General features: G+C 43.7%; 1 pseudogene; it reads right to left on the bottom strand.

The window, feature by feature from the left end:
• Nucleotides 1-1,161: 1,161 nt before the first annotated feature.
• Nucleotides 1,162-17,096, bottom strand: LOC123509479 (annotated as a pseudogene).
• Between the last annotated feature and the right edge of the window lie 411 nt (nucleotides 17,097-17,507).

Genomic DNA, 17,507 nt, shown 5'->3' on the forward strand with positions numbered 1-17,507 from the left:
TGAATAATTGATACACATGTGTGCTTCTTTTCCGATCATTCGTGTTCTGTGCCACCGTTACTCTCCTGGGAACGGACACACTGCTCATACAGGAACACAAAATGCGACCTTTTTCCACCTTTCATTGACATACGATCTTTTTTTCTGTCTCTCTCTCTCTCTCTCTCTCTCTCTCTCTCTCTCTCTCTCTCTCTCTCTCTCTCTCTCTCTCTCTCTCTCGCCTTCTCCTGCTCCTCCTCTAATCAGAAGCAAGCGAGCAGGCAGTCGTCCAATCAGAGACAGCTAGGTAGGAGGTTGGAGTGGTTGAGTGTTAGTACTGAGTCTGGAAACACAAATGAAGTTCAATATCACGTGGGTGGACCTGCAACCACCCTGTGATTCTATAGACAAAATGAAAACCCAGGATCCAGAGAAGACTGAAATGCAAGGAGTGTGCGTAATTGTGGCCGGTGACGATCCAATCGTCACTCAAAGCAAGGTAAAAACTTTTGTACAAAAACTTGGGCAGGGCTGGCAATGCCTCCAAAGACCTTTTTACAAGAAAGTGACAACCTTCAGGTTCCACTGGGAGGAAATTTATTCAGCCGGCAGACCTACACCTCACTGCCGGCAGTCGAATACGTGATTCGGAGAAGGAAATGAACGCGATGGAAACATCGAATACTTACAAACACGAAACACGGGAAGAAAATTAATGGAACTGTGGCGCTAAAACGTTGAAGAAGATAGACTAATCACAAATAATACGCTAAAATGTTATGTATTAATAAACACACACACACACACACACACACACACACACACACACACACACACACACACACACACACACACACACACACACACACACACACACACACACACACACACACACACACACACACACACACACGTGAATGAATAAGGAAGATTAAGTTTTTAATTTAAAATATAGATATGTTTATTTATTCTTTCTTATCTAATATACAGTTCCTTAAGTTTTCGTTATTCTTCAGTATATTTCTTTTTGTCACACGCCAAAGAAACAAAGAAAGAAAACAACTCCATATAGACACTTCAACTTATCGTTATATATATATATATATATATATATATATATATATATATATATATATATATATATATATATATATATATATATATATATATATATACCTGTCCTTTGCATTATAATCTTTACAACATTAACTTTGTCGTAGATTCTTTATGGTATTACTTTTATAACATTTCTGTTGATAGAAAATACATTGATATAACAATAGGTGGTAGACAGGCCAAGCCACACAGTGCTTATGTTGCTTTGCGTTCAGGTCACTGTGCACACAAGTCAACCAATACACCGGACATTCCCTGCCCACCTCAAACAATACACAAGTAACCTTCTAAACGAGTAACAAAATAACCTTCATCCAGTAAACACTATTTCTTATTGTAAAATAAAAGGTAAACAGATAAAAAAACGATTAAGAGAAATCACTGGTGCACAAGTTGGTAATCAGGTCACTCATTCCGATTATTCAATACAAAGTTCATTCAATGAAAAATTCACTGATGTTCAATCACTCAGAGTTACTCGGGGATTTGTTGAATTTATAGAAGCACGACGGGCTTTCTCCTAGTGCGCCGTGCGGCAACTCCTCCTCATAGGGCCTCATTCCCTGTTCCTGCAGATCTTTGCGAACCTGTGGGTGAACAAGACGGTTATAAGGCATTGTCACTTGAAAGAGGGTGACTTTCCCATCATAAAGGTGAAACTTGTGTACATAAGCGAAGCGTGCACATCATCCTCTTGATCTTTCTTTTATTAGGGAAGGTTCCTCTTGTAATCTCACCCACCTGCATTATCTTAATCTGGTACATATACACTCAAGTTGTTCTCTTAAACCTGTTATTAGCAATGAATGCTGTTTTAACTCACCCACCTGTTCTGCTTCTCGCATTACTCGGAGTAGGTTCTGCCCTGCCAGCTTTCTGAGGTCTTCCATGGACCAGACAGGGTCTCCTAGAAGCTCTGCGAACAATTGTGGATATCCGGACACGTCCCCCAGTCCTTCTGGCAACCTGAAATGAGGGAGGAAGAACTAATAAACTTCTGCAGTGTATTTTTTAGATATTGAATTTTGATTGAGATTCCGAAACTCATTTTTTCTTCGTACTATGAGTAACAGTAGTGGTGGTGGTGATATTTGTAGCTGTAGTGGTATTAGAGTAGTAGTGGTAGTGTCAGTGATTAGTGGAGAGTCAGGACAAACAACAACTTGCGTACTTAGTATCTCATTAACCTCCATTATGACTTACAATGTACGAGTTGCAATTAACATTGATGAGTCGTGAAAATTAAGCGATCAGTATATTATCCTCTTCCTTTCCCCCGGGTGAGGAACAGTCTGTCACTAATGACGATCCAAGTTTAATTGCTCTCCAATTTATATGTTGATGAACTGAGAAAACCAGTACAGGGAGTGATTTTTTCTGTGAGTGAAAATTACGTGTGTAGATTCGTTCTGTTTGATTAGTTCTCTCTCTCTCTCTCTCTCTCTCTCTCTCTCTCTCTCTCTCTCTCTCTCTCTCTCTCTCTCTCTCTCTCTCTCTCTCTCTCTCTCTCTCTCTCTCTCTCTCTCTCTCTCTCTCTTCCACACTCACATATTAATGCCATCGAAGTCTGCTCCAATGCCCACGTGGTCGACACCCGCCACTTTCCGCACGTGGTTGATGTGCTCTGTGGACAAAGACACATGATTGCCTCGGTCACTGAACACTGTCTGATCAATGAACCTGGACACTTTCATGAGGAATGGCTGCTTTAATACGCTTACTTTGACAATTCACTGGTCTGTATTGGGTTATTTGCAGATACACAAGAACAAATGATGAGAAGGTAAGGGAAGTTGCAAGAAGCTATAAGTACATCATTTTGAGAGTTGTATACGTATAAGATGCACACCAGAACAGACCACTAAGTTTTTGATATCTATAAATCTGGGGTAATTAAAATGTAAGCAGTATATTCACTTTTTCGTATTTGTGTTTTGGTACACAGAATAGAAGAAATAAATGACCTACGTTACTTTTCTCAAGACTTTTTATCATTGGCTCTTCTTACACTACCATTAACCGCCCAGTTCATCCAACAACCGAAGGTCACCTCAAGCTGGGCACACACACAGCTTCTTGATGATTAGCCAGGCACGATTACTCAATATTTGCATCTCCCTGACGGACTTACCTATGACGTCACTGATTGTTGCTTTATTGCTGCAGGTGAGGAAGTAATTGTAGAAGCTGACCATGACTACGCCGCCTCTCTCCGCCTTGCCGGTCCGAGAGTAATAGAAAGAGAAGGTGTTATTGACTATGTATACATCATGGCGAGTGATGAAGATTACGAGAGATAAAATCAAAATATGGCATTATGAAACACACACACACACACACACACACACACACACACACACACACACACACACACACACACACACACACACACACACACACACACACACACACACACACACACACACACACACACACAGTAGAAAATAATGAAGACCCCAAGCCGGGTAATTTTCATTTCACAGTACGCCGGCATCCTCCTGCTTCATGGTATTTCCCTATCATGACAAGGAGGAGGAGGAGGAGGAAGAGGAAGAAGAAGAAGAAGAAGAAGAAGAAGAGGGAGAAGATAAATAGAAAGTGGAAAAGGGAGATTGAATTTTGGACAGAATAGTACCCAAAATCTTCAACTGTAGGATCGTTCGCAACTGCAAATTTAGCCAAAAATCTGCTGCATCAATTAACGATTCTATGATTTCAATGATACACGAGTATTCCTCTATGCAATGGTGGAACGCTAACAACATCGGCCTTCCCCAGCGCTCGCCCGTTCAATTACTAACCAACACTGCTTTGTCTCCGTGATCAGACCAAAGGCAGTGTATTCAGCGTGGCACACTCGTTATAGGAGGGGAAGGAAAGAGAGAACGAGAAAAATTGAATTAAAGTTATATAAAAAAGAGGGAAACAGGACAAAACAATACCATTAGTGATCCCTATAACTGTGTAAGTGTCTCGCCGCCACTCACCACCTTTCGAAGGATGTCGTCGGGCACGTTCCTTGGGTTTTTACAGATGGCGTAGACAGAAGAGTGGCTGAAGATAACAGGGGCGCGGGACACTTGCAGCGCCTCCCTCATGGTGGCCTGGGACACATGGGACAGATCCACTAGCAGCCCAAGCCGGTTCATTTCCCGCACCACAGTCTGCGGCGCGGAGAGGGAGTGGTGAGAGGGAGGCAGGCAAGGCAACATTTACACTGACAGACTGGGAGTAGAATGTGTGTTGTTTTAATTAGACGTCACATTGAAAAGATCCTGCTTGATTGAGTTAAAGTTGGTGATTTAACTAAGGACTAGGTGCAGAGAGAGAGAGAGAGAGAGAGAGAGAGAGAGAGAGAGAGAGAGAGAGAGAGAGAGAGAGAGAGAGAGAAATAGATGGAAGATGAACACTCAGATTACAACACCTTCTATCCTCCTACTTCTCACAAATTTTTATACCCTGAACTTCACCCTTACTTTCACACTTCACTCTCCCGCCACCTAAACCCCCTTCACTGAGCCCATAACTTGCCTTACCCGCCCTGTAAATGCTTCCCTATAATTTGCAGCCCCTCAAGAAGTCCTCATGGGGTTGATTAACTATAGTACTAATAGTAGCGTAGAATGGAGTATTTCTCAGTCGTCCCAGCGAGGGGGAAATTACCCTTTCAATGTATATACCAGGTGGTTTGGACGGCAGGGTCTCTGATGGGGCTGATGATCTACCTCTAGCGTGTATGTAGAGTAGCAGGAGTGGAAATGGGACGAGGCCACCTGAGTATTACCTTTTAGATTGGGTTATTAGATGGAGAAATTGTGTTCTGAATGCTTCCGTCCTCTCCTTGCAATGGAAGAAGAGAAGGTGGAGGGGAATACTTAAAGAAAATACATTAAACCTTAAATTAACGAAGGAAAGAGCAAAGAAGAAAAGTGAATTAGCCAGAGAGAGAGGAGAGAGAGAGAGAGAGAGAGAGAGAGAGAGAGAGAGAGAGAGAGAGAGAGAGAGAGCATAGGGGAAGAAAAGAGTTGAGTCACCTCGCACCTTGCCAAAGCGTGTGAGTCCCCGCGGGGAGTCTGGGTCTTCCTCATCAGTTTCCCGGGCGCGTGCACACTCTGCCCTGGGGAAAGAAGGTCGTGTTGGGCGCTCACCGAGGACACGGGAAAGTGAAGTTCACTTTATTTAGGAAGCCATTGTTGATGCAGGGGAAGGAGCTTATCCGGCACAAAAAAGTAGCAGGATTAATTAGACGGTGCTATTTTTCAAGGAGCGTGGCAAAAGTATGACGTAAAAGGCAAGATAAAAAAGGTCGGCTTAATTTGTATCTCATAACGTTAATTATGGAAGGAGTTTCCAAACCGCTAGTTAGCAGGATCCCGTAACTGTCTTACTTTCTGAAATAGTTGAAGTCATAGGAAGGAGAAAAACCAAAAACAGGTTCGTGTTTCGGAGTTTGTATAAGTGACGTTAACACTCAGCTGGCCGGATAGAATGAATACTTAATGTATCGTATGACAAAGAAATTGACTTGTATATACATCAATCACGGTGAGACACTATACATTTAAGGTACAGATGTGGAAGAGGCGCTCACCATGGGGTGCTGCAGGTGTGGGTGAGGGTGAGGTAGCGCACACCGAGGTCTCTTAGCGCCCTCAGCACGCCCAGGGAGTTCTGAATGGCGTGCCCTCCCTCCACTCCTATGAGGCTGGCGATGCGTCCCTCTTGAAGGCCGCCTCCACCTCTGGGAAGAGTATTAGAGCATAAGAACAGAGAAATAAGGGAATCTGCATGGTCTGAATGTTTACACGTTTTTTTTTTTTTTTTATGATATGGCCTGTAGCGCCTGTAGGCTTACTTGGGAAGAGCTGTTCAGCTTCCGCCCATTAGTGATGCAGGCAATTTTATTTATAGTGGTACCCATATTAGGGTTCATATCACCACCCAAGCGCATCTTCGGTGCAACCACCTAGAACATGGGTATCATGGTGACATGTAGGTAACTTTAAACCACTCAACAAATGGCATAGCTTCAAAGCGGTATGTGGTGGGATTCGAACCTATGGGTGGACGTCTGCCCGATTCCACGCTCACTGCCTTATCCACATCCTTGTGTGGCCAAGCTTACCGTCGGCAGAGGTGGCGAGGCGGAGGTCCTCTGGGTATTGCTCGATGAGTCTCTTGATGAGGTCAATCTGCTCTATGGTGAGCTGCACGGCGTTGAGGCGCTGCGCCTCACACGGCACGTAGCTCACCCAGAACTGCCGGTCAAGGAATCGTTAGTTGTTATTTGCCTTGCCTTGTAATTGTCATCACACTAATCACATTCCCTTTCTCTTGATATATTATCGAATGAGAGCAATCCTTGTTTGTCCAGTAAACTCATGCCGTGTGTTGTTGTATCCTATCCCACAGGCCGCCAAAGATTAAACTAGGTGTGTAACAAAATATCTTTCAGTATGTTCTTTTGGGAGTACTATCCTTCTTCCTTACGTTTCTTGAACTTACCTGCGCCCCCACCATGCCCTCTCGAAGGCGGGGCAGGTCAGTGTGGGACCACGAGGATCTGGACCAGGGTCGGAGTTTCTTCAGCTCGGCCGTAAAGTTGAAGCTGTGCAGTTTGTTGTGCATGAACTTGCGTATGTTCCAAGGGAGGTCGTTGTGCCTGGGGGAAGGAGGAAGAAGGGAAGGAAGGGTCAAGGTGAGGAAGGAATATAACGAATGTCAAAAGCTAAGGGTGGTACAGGGTTATGATATGTTGAGGTAAAGAAGAGGCTGACGGGATGTAGGTTTCTATACAAGATGATGAAAGGTACATTACATGCTAACAGGTTATGATGAGCCGTTATATAAATCTGCCCGAGGGGAAAAAAGTTGTTATAACATTGAAGTTAGCAGGGAGAGTCAGAACTAATGGGAATTGGCCACGAGGAAAAAACACCGAGATGAATAAAGCACGCCTCTTTGATATTGTCCTTCACTCGTCCCCGTGAGACTTTATTGCTGTTGAGCTTAGTCTTGTTCGCTGCCACTGTCTTCATAATATGTATTTCTCTCAGTGACTGTCGTAATTGTGGTTATTGCTACAGCTTTCGTGTCATTAGTGGAGTCATCAGTGAAGTGCAGCCTGGCTTCATGTAGATTATGCTGTGAAATTCTGATCCCCATATTATAGGAAGGAAGCAGTGAAAAGAATTGCTAAAAGGATATAGGAGATGAGGGATATTTTCTTACGAAAAGAGACTGAAGCCCTTAAACTTAATCCCTGAGAGAGGCGTAGGTTAAGTGGTGTAGGGGATATGGGGTTATGTAAGCAAAATTTTCAGGATCAGTAAACAGGATAGAACAAGAAATAATGGACTTTAGGAAGAAAGGAATTGACTTTCAAATATTGGTAGATAAAAAGGACTCAGTAATGAGGTTGTTAGTACTGTCAGTTAGGAGCTTTAAAAAAAGATTAGACAAATCTATAATAGAGATGATAAACGGAAATATGTTTCACACAGCTACTGCCACCTGGAGACCTGCCACCTGGGATCATGCCGCGAAATGTCTTCATACCTGTTCGAACTTTATGTTTTAATTTTGCAACACTCGCGACCTTTAATTTGACATCCAATTTGCGGAACATCACCTCACCTGCTCCAGACCTCACCTTTGACGTTTCACTACAAACCTGTTGCCTAGACTACTAACATCAGGTCTTTTCCCACTCACTCCTTCTCCCATCCTTATTTTCAAACCCCAGCTTTACTGTTGGCTCTACGCAGTTCATCAGTACACACCCATCGAAGAGCGGCGAGTCCCTTAGCAGTGTCCTGGCAGAGGCGAGGCGCTGGTGGTGGGTGGCGCCGGGGTCAACGCGAAGAGCAAGGGGCACTCCAACTCCCACGCCCGCCGCCGCCCCGAGCACCAGCACCACGCACACCCACGCTCGAGTCCGCGTCCCGACCCCACACTCTGGAAAAGACAGTGAGCTACACACACACACACACACACACACACACACACACACACACACACACCTCAGTGACTGTGTATCTACTTGTTTGTTTCAGTCTACTCTCTATTTGCTCTGCATCTACCAGTGTATATCTGCCTTCCTTTCTCTCTCTCTCTCTCTCTCTCTCTCTCTCTCTCTCTCTCTCTCTCTCTCTCTCTCTCCACGGTATGACTTTATAGGTGTGGGAAAAAGTCATGTAAATATACTGCATATAATAATTTCATGTATATTGTGTGTGTGTGTGTGTGTGTGTGTGTGTGTGTGTGTGTGTGTGTGTGTGTGTGTGAAAGCATTTTGTCTTCAAAGTTAGTGTTTTTCCTACCACTCTTCAGCCTGGTTGTTGAGGAGAAGAATCTGCATAATATTTTGATCCTTCTCCTCCTCCTCCTCCTCGTCTTTGTCTCCCTTTTGTAGTCCTGTGTTTTCTTCCTTTCTCCTCCACGACTTCTCCTCCTACTCTCCTCACGCATCTCCTTCCTTTTCTTCCCTCGTCAACGCTTTCGTCTTTGTAAACTTTTTTTTTCCCCACACGATTTTCAATTTTCTGTTTTTGCTTTTGCCTTTTTTCTTCCTCCATCTCTGTATCCTTCTTCTCTTCCTTGTTTTCTTTTTTTGGATACTTTAGCTTTTTTGCATTATTTTTTCTTTTCCCTTCCGCTTTCTCTATGTCCGCATTCTTGTCACAGGCTTTATCTGCTTCATTTTCCCCTCACCACTTCATTTTCCGTCATGTGTTTTGTATTTTCTTTGTATTCGATATAGATTTTAGTTCGATCTTGTGATTTTGTGGCCAGTTCATTTGCTTTACATTTTCTGTTGCTTTAGAACGAGTCTGCTTATTTTCATCTCTAATTTCATTTACGTCGACGGGAACTTTTTAGATTTCTCTCTCTCTCTCTCTCTCTCTCTCTCTCTCTCTCTCTCTCTCTCTCTCTCTCTCTCTCTCTCTCTCTCTCTCTTCTTCGTTTGCATCACTTTTACTCTTTCCCTTTCTACTTTCTGTGTATTCCCTCCACATCCGGTGTCCCTTCGTCGTCCCCTTTGCATGTAAACTGTTTTTCTTTGCTTTCTTTCTGTCGCACTTTCTTTCAATCCCATTCTTCGACCCACACGGATCCTCTCACTTCTCCAAACTGTGCCTCGTTCCGTCTTCCTTTCATACGATATCAAGTTGTCTTCTCTGTCTTTCTCAACTCTTTATTGATTCTTCTTGATGGCTTGTCTTCTGTATCTTGCTGCCGTTCCTAGAGAAAATGATAGAGAGAAAAGGGAGCTTCAAGAGGATTCCTTGTGTCATTGCCTCTCATTTTGACCATTTTTCTTTCCTTGCCAGTATCTGTTCCATTCCCTTAGATCGTAGGCTTTCCGCATGCCAGGCACGTCAAAGGAGGTGAGGGAAAGGAGGGAAGAATGAGGGAATGTGGGGAGATGTACTCGTGAGCGAGCCATCATCGCAACTCTGTTGTAAACTTTGTCCTCCTCTCGACGAAGCTTTTATTGCCAATCAAGGTTCGTGTCTTCTCGGCAGCAGGGACGCAGCTCCTCATAAAACCTGACAGATTGTTTGGCGGCCGCTGTCAGACTCCCGCTCGTGTGATAAACTTTCGACAGGAGTCTCTGCTTTTTCCAGTGTACGATAATATTTCATGATACACAAGGCTTTCAACACAGACTGAGTCTATAGCACGTCGTCTTTTATACGAGAACACTCTGTATCTAAGACTGCTTCTGACATGCTGTCAAACTTTAATATGTAAATTTTCGCACTAATTTCTGCGCTAACAAAATTTTCTATGCAAAGTTGAAATTTATGCGGGTTATTATATGTCTCTTATGTTCTTGGTGTTTGTTTAAAGAACATCTTAAAAGATTATACCAAAGTATAAACTTTTTCAGTTATTTACCTAATTACATTCTTTACGTATTCTCCTCAGATAGCTTTCATATTCATCTTTATTTTATTCTATTTGCTATATATACATTAGTATGTCTTTCAAATTTCATTGAAGACTCAGATAGCAGACCTGTCCCCTTATTATTATTGCAGATATGAGGTATGAGGTACCTTTAGACTGGTGTGGTGCAGCAGGAGCTTTGAATTGACGTGATGGCAACACATACAATTAAGCAGCAACTGTTATCGATTTGTGTGTTAGAAGCTATTAAAACTATCCCCGTATAAAACAGTAAATAGATAAAATAAATAAAAGTAAAAGAAAAAAAGACCCACAATGCCGTACCCTAAGACAAACTGGAGAAGAACCTGGAGGGAATGGCAGTTTTAGTTTCTGAGTTTTTTTGATACTCTTGTTGTTGCTGCTGTTGCTGTTGCTATTGATGCTGTTGCTATTGTTCCTGCTGTTGCTGCTATTGTTGCTGTCGTTTTCGTTGTTCATAGATCGGGCCTTTATCATTTACCACAGAGCAGCAGGAGTTTTAAATAGCAGTAGTCATCGGTATGCCTCTATGCGCTCTACCAGACTCGTACTGTTAACTCCAGACAGACAGACTGGCGAGGCAAACAGCCGCTGTAGACTTTTCAGACTCGCTTAGAGTTGCTCCGGGACGCTCATGCAAAAGTTTCCCTTATACTGCTTTTTAAACCCCTTCCCCCCCTCTCTCTCTCTCTCTCTCTCTCTCTCTTTCTCTTGTAATGGGAACCAGATTGTCGATGCCCAGTGTTCGATGGAATAGGAAACAAAAAACCTCCCCTAATTGTAGCTATGGTTACCTTCTCGAGACAGCCTTGAACCACTCACTCGTCCCTTCCTCACTCGTCCACCTCACTCATTTGCTTCCAACTTGTGTCTTTCCAGGTCGTATTCACAGTCCTTCCAAATTCAATGTTTCTTCTCATTATGCTAAGGACATTGCTTTCCCGACCTCGCCGTTGTTCCTATTTCTAACCGTCTCTTTCCTCTTGACTCCCTTGCTCTCTCTCCCTGACTTCCAAGCGCTGCACCTCTTCCATTACCAAGCCGTTGTGTTCCTCAGAATTCAGAGCAAAGAGGAAGCAGATAACAAGAAGAGGTGCCGTTTGTGGATTCATTTGCTATATTTTTTTTTTATGTGTGACTTGATTGTGTGGCGAAATTGTTGTTGGGACAGATGGCACGATTTTAGTGATGCAGGAAGAGTGGAAAGGGAAAAAAAAGAAAGGAAACAGTGAAGATTAAAATGTTGGATCTGTCTGTCTATCTCTTTATCGGTCTATTTCAACATTTGCTTCTAAACATAAATTTTCAGATAATTGAGGATATGAGAGATTAAACTATTCCCTTTCACCTGTTTTTACTCAGATGTTCAGAAGTTACCCTGAAATACACCAGATATAGAAGGGAAGAAAGAGAAATAATACTCGCATAACTAAGGGTGATATCCTCTGAAAGATGAGTAACTTGAAGAAAACCAGAGGACGAGATCAAACCTTTACTCTCGTTATGAAGAGTGTAAGGGCGATTAATGTGTGAGGACAGGCTAATGTAGCTCTTATGTTTTTAGAAAGGGGAGATAAGTGAGTTGTCAAATAATCGCCCTATTAGTCTGATATCAGTTATTGGCAAAATGCTGGAGTCTATTAGAGCGAAAAGAATACGTGAGCAATTAGATGGGGGAGGATTAATTAATGACTCCTTGCATGGCTTCACGAGGGGTATGTGAAGGCATGATGAGTCTTTTGCTTGTCTGTATAAGAGGGTGTGTAATGCGGCGAATACTGACGATCATGATGTAACACACACACACACACACACACACACACACACACACACACACGCTCTCTCTCTCTCTCTCTCTCTCTCTCTCTCTCTCTCTCTCTCTCTCTCTCTCTCTCTCTCTCTCTCTCTCATTGTTACGTATCGAGAGAGAGAGAGAGAGAGAGAGAGAGAGAGAGAGAGAGAGAGTGTGTGTGTGTGTGTGTGTGTGTGTGTGTGTGTGTGTGTGTGTGTGTGTGTGTGTGTGTCTCTCTCTCTCTCTCTCTCTCTCTCTCTCTCTCTCTCTCTCTCTCTCTCTCTCTCTCTCTCTCTCTCTCTCTCTCTCTCTCACCTTTACGTTGTTTGCCGGCCCTGCAGGAGTCCTGGTCATGTTGCCTTCACTGCTTGTCTTCCTGTGCCTCCCCGAGCAGCCGTTGGTCAGTCTGGACACGCTCTTCTTCTGAGGACGCGCCAAAGAATCAGTTACCAGAAAGTTGGAAGAAATGCAGAGATCAAAAATTAATGTTATGATAAAAAAGAAATAATTGTATGGAAAGGAGACAAGATTTTTAAAGTAAAGACCAGAAGAAAAGATAATTTGATTCGTGTGTGTGTGTGTGTGTGTGTGTGTGTGTGTGTGTGTGTGTGTCGTAATGTAGAGTATTTGTATATTACATATTTGTATTATTTGTGTGACTGTGGTGTAAATTTAAAATGTTTACAAAATATAGGCACAGAGGTGGTAGGGAAGGGGGAGGGAGGGGCCGGCGACATGTTGCCACACAAATATTCACCTGACCAACTGTCTCTTTGTATATGTGTATGTGTGCATGTTATGTATGTATGTATTTATGCATGTATTTATGGATCCATGTAATTATGTATGTATCAATGTATGTATGTGGTGTATATGCAAAAGCAGAATTAACCTATCTCAAACATCAATGAATTCCAGCAATGGGAAAATAGATAACCCAATTAAACGCTTCACCACACAGGAAGTATTTACACGTCATGAGGTTAATGGTTTTTCGAGTTGTTCTTTCAGTAAGACTCACCCAGTGTTTCATCGCCGTGTACATTGCACTATCAAAGCCTTTAATACATCTCCATCCGCTCATTCTCTGTAAACTTTTCCTCTTAGTGCACAGTTTCTCTTATCACACACATCTCCATTTTTGCTCATAATTTATCACTGCCATCAGAGTATTCGTTCTCACCACAATTTCCAGACACCGTGAATTCTAACCCTTCCCGCGACTGTCACATCTTTTTTTTCCTGTTCCTCCCCCTCGTTTCTTCACCACCACAAGTCCTCCCGTCATGAATCAACAGCAGCAGTTCGTCATTTATTCTGCCTTCTTCCCCAGGTATTACACACTGAGCTACATGAACCACATACTGTCACAGGCACGGTCTCTCCAACAGCCTCAAAGTCCTGTATTGGTCCATCTGACGCTGCTGTGTATGCAATATTGACTTTGTGCGTGCGAACTCTCCTGTCAGTTTATGTGCCTGTCTCTCGCTCCCCGCGGCGGACAGACGGAAATAGAGAAGAGCGAGGAGAATATATCTATATACAAATATTACAAATGGATTGATAGATAGATAGATAGATAGATAGATAGATAGACAGGGCGAGAGAGAGAGAGAGAGAGAGAGAGAGAGAGAGAGAGAGAGAGAGAGAGAGAGAGAGAGAGAGAGACCCACATCCACACCCCCAATCCACCTACACACCCACACGCATCGCACAGGTCAAAACACTCTTAGATTTACACTTCACGAAAGAGTCTAGAGAAGAAAACGAGGATAAGGAGAACGTGGAAATGGAGATTAAAAGTTCGAAGGCAGGGAAGGCGCAGGGAGTGTGGAAGTGGGAGGAGAAGTGGGAGGGGGGGTGGGGGGACGGACGAGTAGAATTGGTGTTGAAGTTGTACAGTGATGGAGGGGCAGAGGATCCGTTGGTGCGTGTAATGAGTCCTAAAAGTCCATCGCAGAGAGAGAGAGGGAGAGGGAGAGGGAAAGGGAGAGGAAGAGGAGAACTAACACCAACAGAAACAATGAAAATAAACATGAAAAGTCGAAAAAGCTGACTTCGTGGACACTGTGAGAATCAACAAACTTTTCTTATTCCTTCCCGCATTACCAGCTCCTTCCTCTCTCCTCTTCCATCCTTCTCCCTTCCACGTCACTTTACTTCCTCCGCTTCCGGGTCATTCCCAGGTAATGGACTCGTCAGGTGAGCGAGACACCTGCTCGTACGGTTGTTCCGCCTAGTTTCCTACCCAGAATGCATCACTGCCAGCTTGGGGAGTAAGGAATTAAGAATGGGAGAGAGGTATCCTAGTATTTGGACGTTCACATTCAGAGACTCAATCTTTTCTTTTCTTTTCTCTCCATTGTTTCATTTCCCCAATTCATTCTTTTTCACTATGACAGATAACCGTTAATCTTTTCACATCACTACTCTCCTTTCCTTCCTATTTCTTTTTCAATCCTTCCTAAACTTTTTTTCTTTCCCTCCTTACTCACTATGTTTTTACCTTTTTCTCCCTCCCTCCCTCGCTAATTCCCTCCATCCTTCATTCCTTGCTGGTCTTTTTCTTTCTTACTGAATCCATCCCTTTCCTGACCCTTATTCACCTGTTTCCTCCTCTTCCACTCTCTCTTTCCTCTTTCACAGACTACATGATGAATGAACACTGTAATGGATTCGCCTCTCCCCGCGATTGTTGCAGAGAGGAGAGGAAGAGTACAGGAAGAGAGGAGACGGTGAGAGAAAGGGGAAAGGGGGAGGAGGGAAGTGAGAGGTCTGAGTGGTAGACTAATTGACTACTTGACTCTCGGAATAAACAGCTTTCTTATTGTCAGTTACCGCCAACACGTAGCTTTTCTTCTCTTTTTTTTTCCATACCTATATAGCCTGGTTTTCTTTGTTTTTCTCTTCCTTCCCTGCTAATGGTGCTCTATTTATCTCTTTTCGTCCTCTTACATTCCTCATTTCAGCTACTAAATGTTTTTTTTTAATACATCTTTTGATGAGGAAACTTCAACGCTTTATGTAAAAATATGAGTAACGTAGCGGTTACCTTATATGTTTCACGACGATAAGATGAGTGACGATATTGTTTATTACGTACTGATCCTGTTTGTCGTCGTCTTCACTCTCCTCCTGATCCCTCTTCTCCTTCTCCTTCCTATCTTCTCCCCACTCGTCCTCCTCGTCCCCTCCTTCTTGTCCAAGACAAGCACTGTTCTTGTCTTCCCTCCCCGCGGACTAACGAAAGCACGGCCGACATGCAACACAAAGCCTGGATTAGAGGTATTGTCTAGCGGTGACGGTGCGGCTGCCGGAGAGAGATGGAAGAGGAGGAGGAGGAGGAGGAGGAAGAGGAGGTAATTACGGTTGAGGTGGAAGAGAAGGCAAAGCAGTAGCTAGTGTTTATGGCGTTGCTTGGAATGGAGAGAGGGACGGAGACAGGGAAGAAGATTGAAGGGATGAAAGGAAAATACGAGTATTCGTGCCTCACTTGGTGAGTCAGACAGACGTATGTGGAAGCTATTGACGAATATCCTCCTGTCGTTGAAGATAAAAAGTGGGGAGCGGCAGGACAGACACTTGGTGGAAGTGACAAGTGATAACGGGAGAAGATGAGACTTTTCGTGATATGAAATATAGCAGTTATACTTTACAATAAATACTTTTGAAAATTTAGTTTTATAACAATAAAAAAGGATGGAAGCAGCTCAGTTCATAGAGTTCTGCCTCAGCATGCAATCACTGTAATGGATATTATGCGATGGAACAGACGTTCAGTGGAACAGATCGTTGCTGGAACAGGCAGCTGAAGGAACACAGCTGGTGGAAGAAGCAGCTAGCTCTGGGACGGGCGGGAAGATAAACGGGCTTCACAAACTTCCCGACAGACCTAATTCCACTTTTAAACTCTCGAGTCGCGGGATTCGGTGTTGGTTTTGGGAGTTACAGAGTAAACTAGGGATTTTTATTTTCCTCTTGACGAGTGAAGATGGAAGAGGAAGGCTACTGTTTCGGGAAGGATGAGGAAGAAGTAGGAAAAAAAACCGACTAGTGCTCAAAGAAAAACTATAACGAATAGGACAGGGAAAAGTAAATATTTGTGGAAATGCTAGAATTGCTTTACAGGAAATGTAGGTGGATTGAAAGAACAGGAAACTTAAACAGATTAGATTATTTGAAATATCGCAAAGATTTAGTTGTGAAGCTAAATTAACAACGATGAACTATGTAATGTTACAGAATGAACTAAAGGTATGAATGAAGACAACAAATGATAAATGTGGAGGGTGCGGGAGAGGAAATAGGAGTAGAATGAACAGCAAGAGAGAAACCTTGAGAGTAAGAGTGTAGGGGTGAGGAGGAGTTTAAATGGGAGAACATCATAGTGCAAAACTTACTGAGAAGTTGCCGTAGCCGAGGTGGTCGCAGGAACACTGGCAGCGGAGGATGTGCTCCTGGATATCAGTGGGCAAATCCTCAAGACTTCTGCTGAGTCTCGGCGATCCAGATGTGACCTGCTCGTACACACACTTGTGCTGAGGATTAAGCCTTCCAACAACCAACACACACACACACACACACACACACACACACACACACACACACACACACACACACACACACACACACACATTCTGAGCATTAGTAAGTTGTGTTGTAACTCAAACAACTTAGGCTTTTTTTGACGAGACTCATTTAGCCGCAAGTTGGCAAACAAAGACCAGCTTGGCGCGCGCTGAACGTTGAGGCCGTTGAATACAAATTAAAACTTTTGTTAAGAGGATTGTGTGTGTGTGTGTGTGTGTGTGTGTGTGTGTGTGTGTGTGTGTGTGTGTGTGTGTGTGTGTGTGTGTGTGTGTGTGTGTGTGTTTGCGCGCACCCCACTTACCAAACATAGTGGTTCCTCTCTCCTGATGGGTGTCGATTCCTGCTCTCCCACACCTTCAGTAGGCGACAAGCTGCAAGAGGCGCTGAGTTTGTCAGCAAGGAGGAAGTCATCAGCAGGGCGAGCCAGGTCAGGAGATCCCGAGAAGAATCCGAAGGAGAAATCCGCCTCCCCCAAATCCCGCGTGTCCTCTAGCAGGCGGAGACATGTTGTGCGGGTGTCGGTGACGTCAGGACGCGAATATCGTATCCCAGGTCTGGCCTCGATGAGTTCCTGAGTATCCTGAGCATCGTCTTTACAACCCAATGTAGCGACGCTCACTCTGGCTGTCACCTTCCCGCCACTCAGCTCTGGCAGGGCGTGCAGCGGACCCTCCAGACTCATGGTGAGGTGTGGCGTGGAAAGTAAGATACTACATTGCTCGCCTCGCAACTCGGGGAATCTAAATTAGCGTGGCTGAGGCTCAGACGTGTAAAGTACGAGCACTCCTGTTGTGTTTAGGAGCACCTTACTGCGCTACTCGAGTGAGGTGAAGTGAATCATTGTGAGCACCGAGGGACGACGGTAGATTTGTAAATGGAAGAGCCCTCCGGTTTTTCTATTTATCATTAAAGAAACAACAACCTCACTTCGAAACCGGAAGTTCTCCTTTTCTTTATGATTACTTCTTATTTTATATTTGAGTGAGGAAACTTTACCGCCTTATTAGATTACATCCTGTTCTCATGAGATGTGGGTGGAGCGATCCTTTGCTTGTTTTAAGACAGCTTGTTTCGCTTTAATCACAGGTCCTGT

The sequence above is a fragment of the Portunus trituberculatus genome, chromosome 27 (assembly GCF_017591435.1).
Source record: "Portunus trituberculatus isolate SZX2019 chromosome 27, ASM1759143v1, whole genome shotgun sequence".
Lineage (NCBI taxonomy): Eukaryota > Metazoa > Arthropoda > Malacostraca > Decapoda > Portunidae > Portunus > Portunus trituberculatus.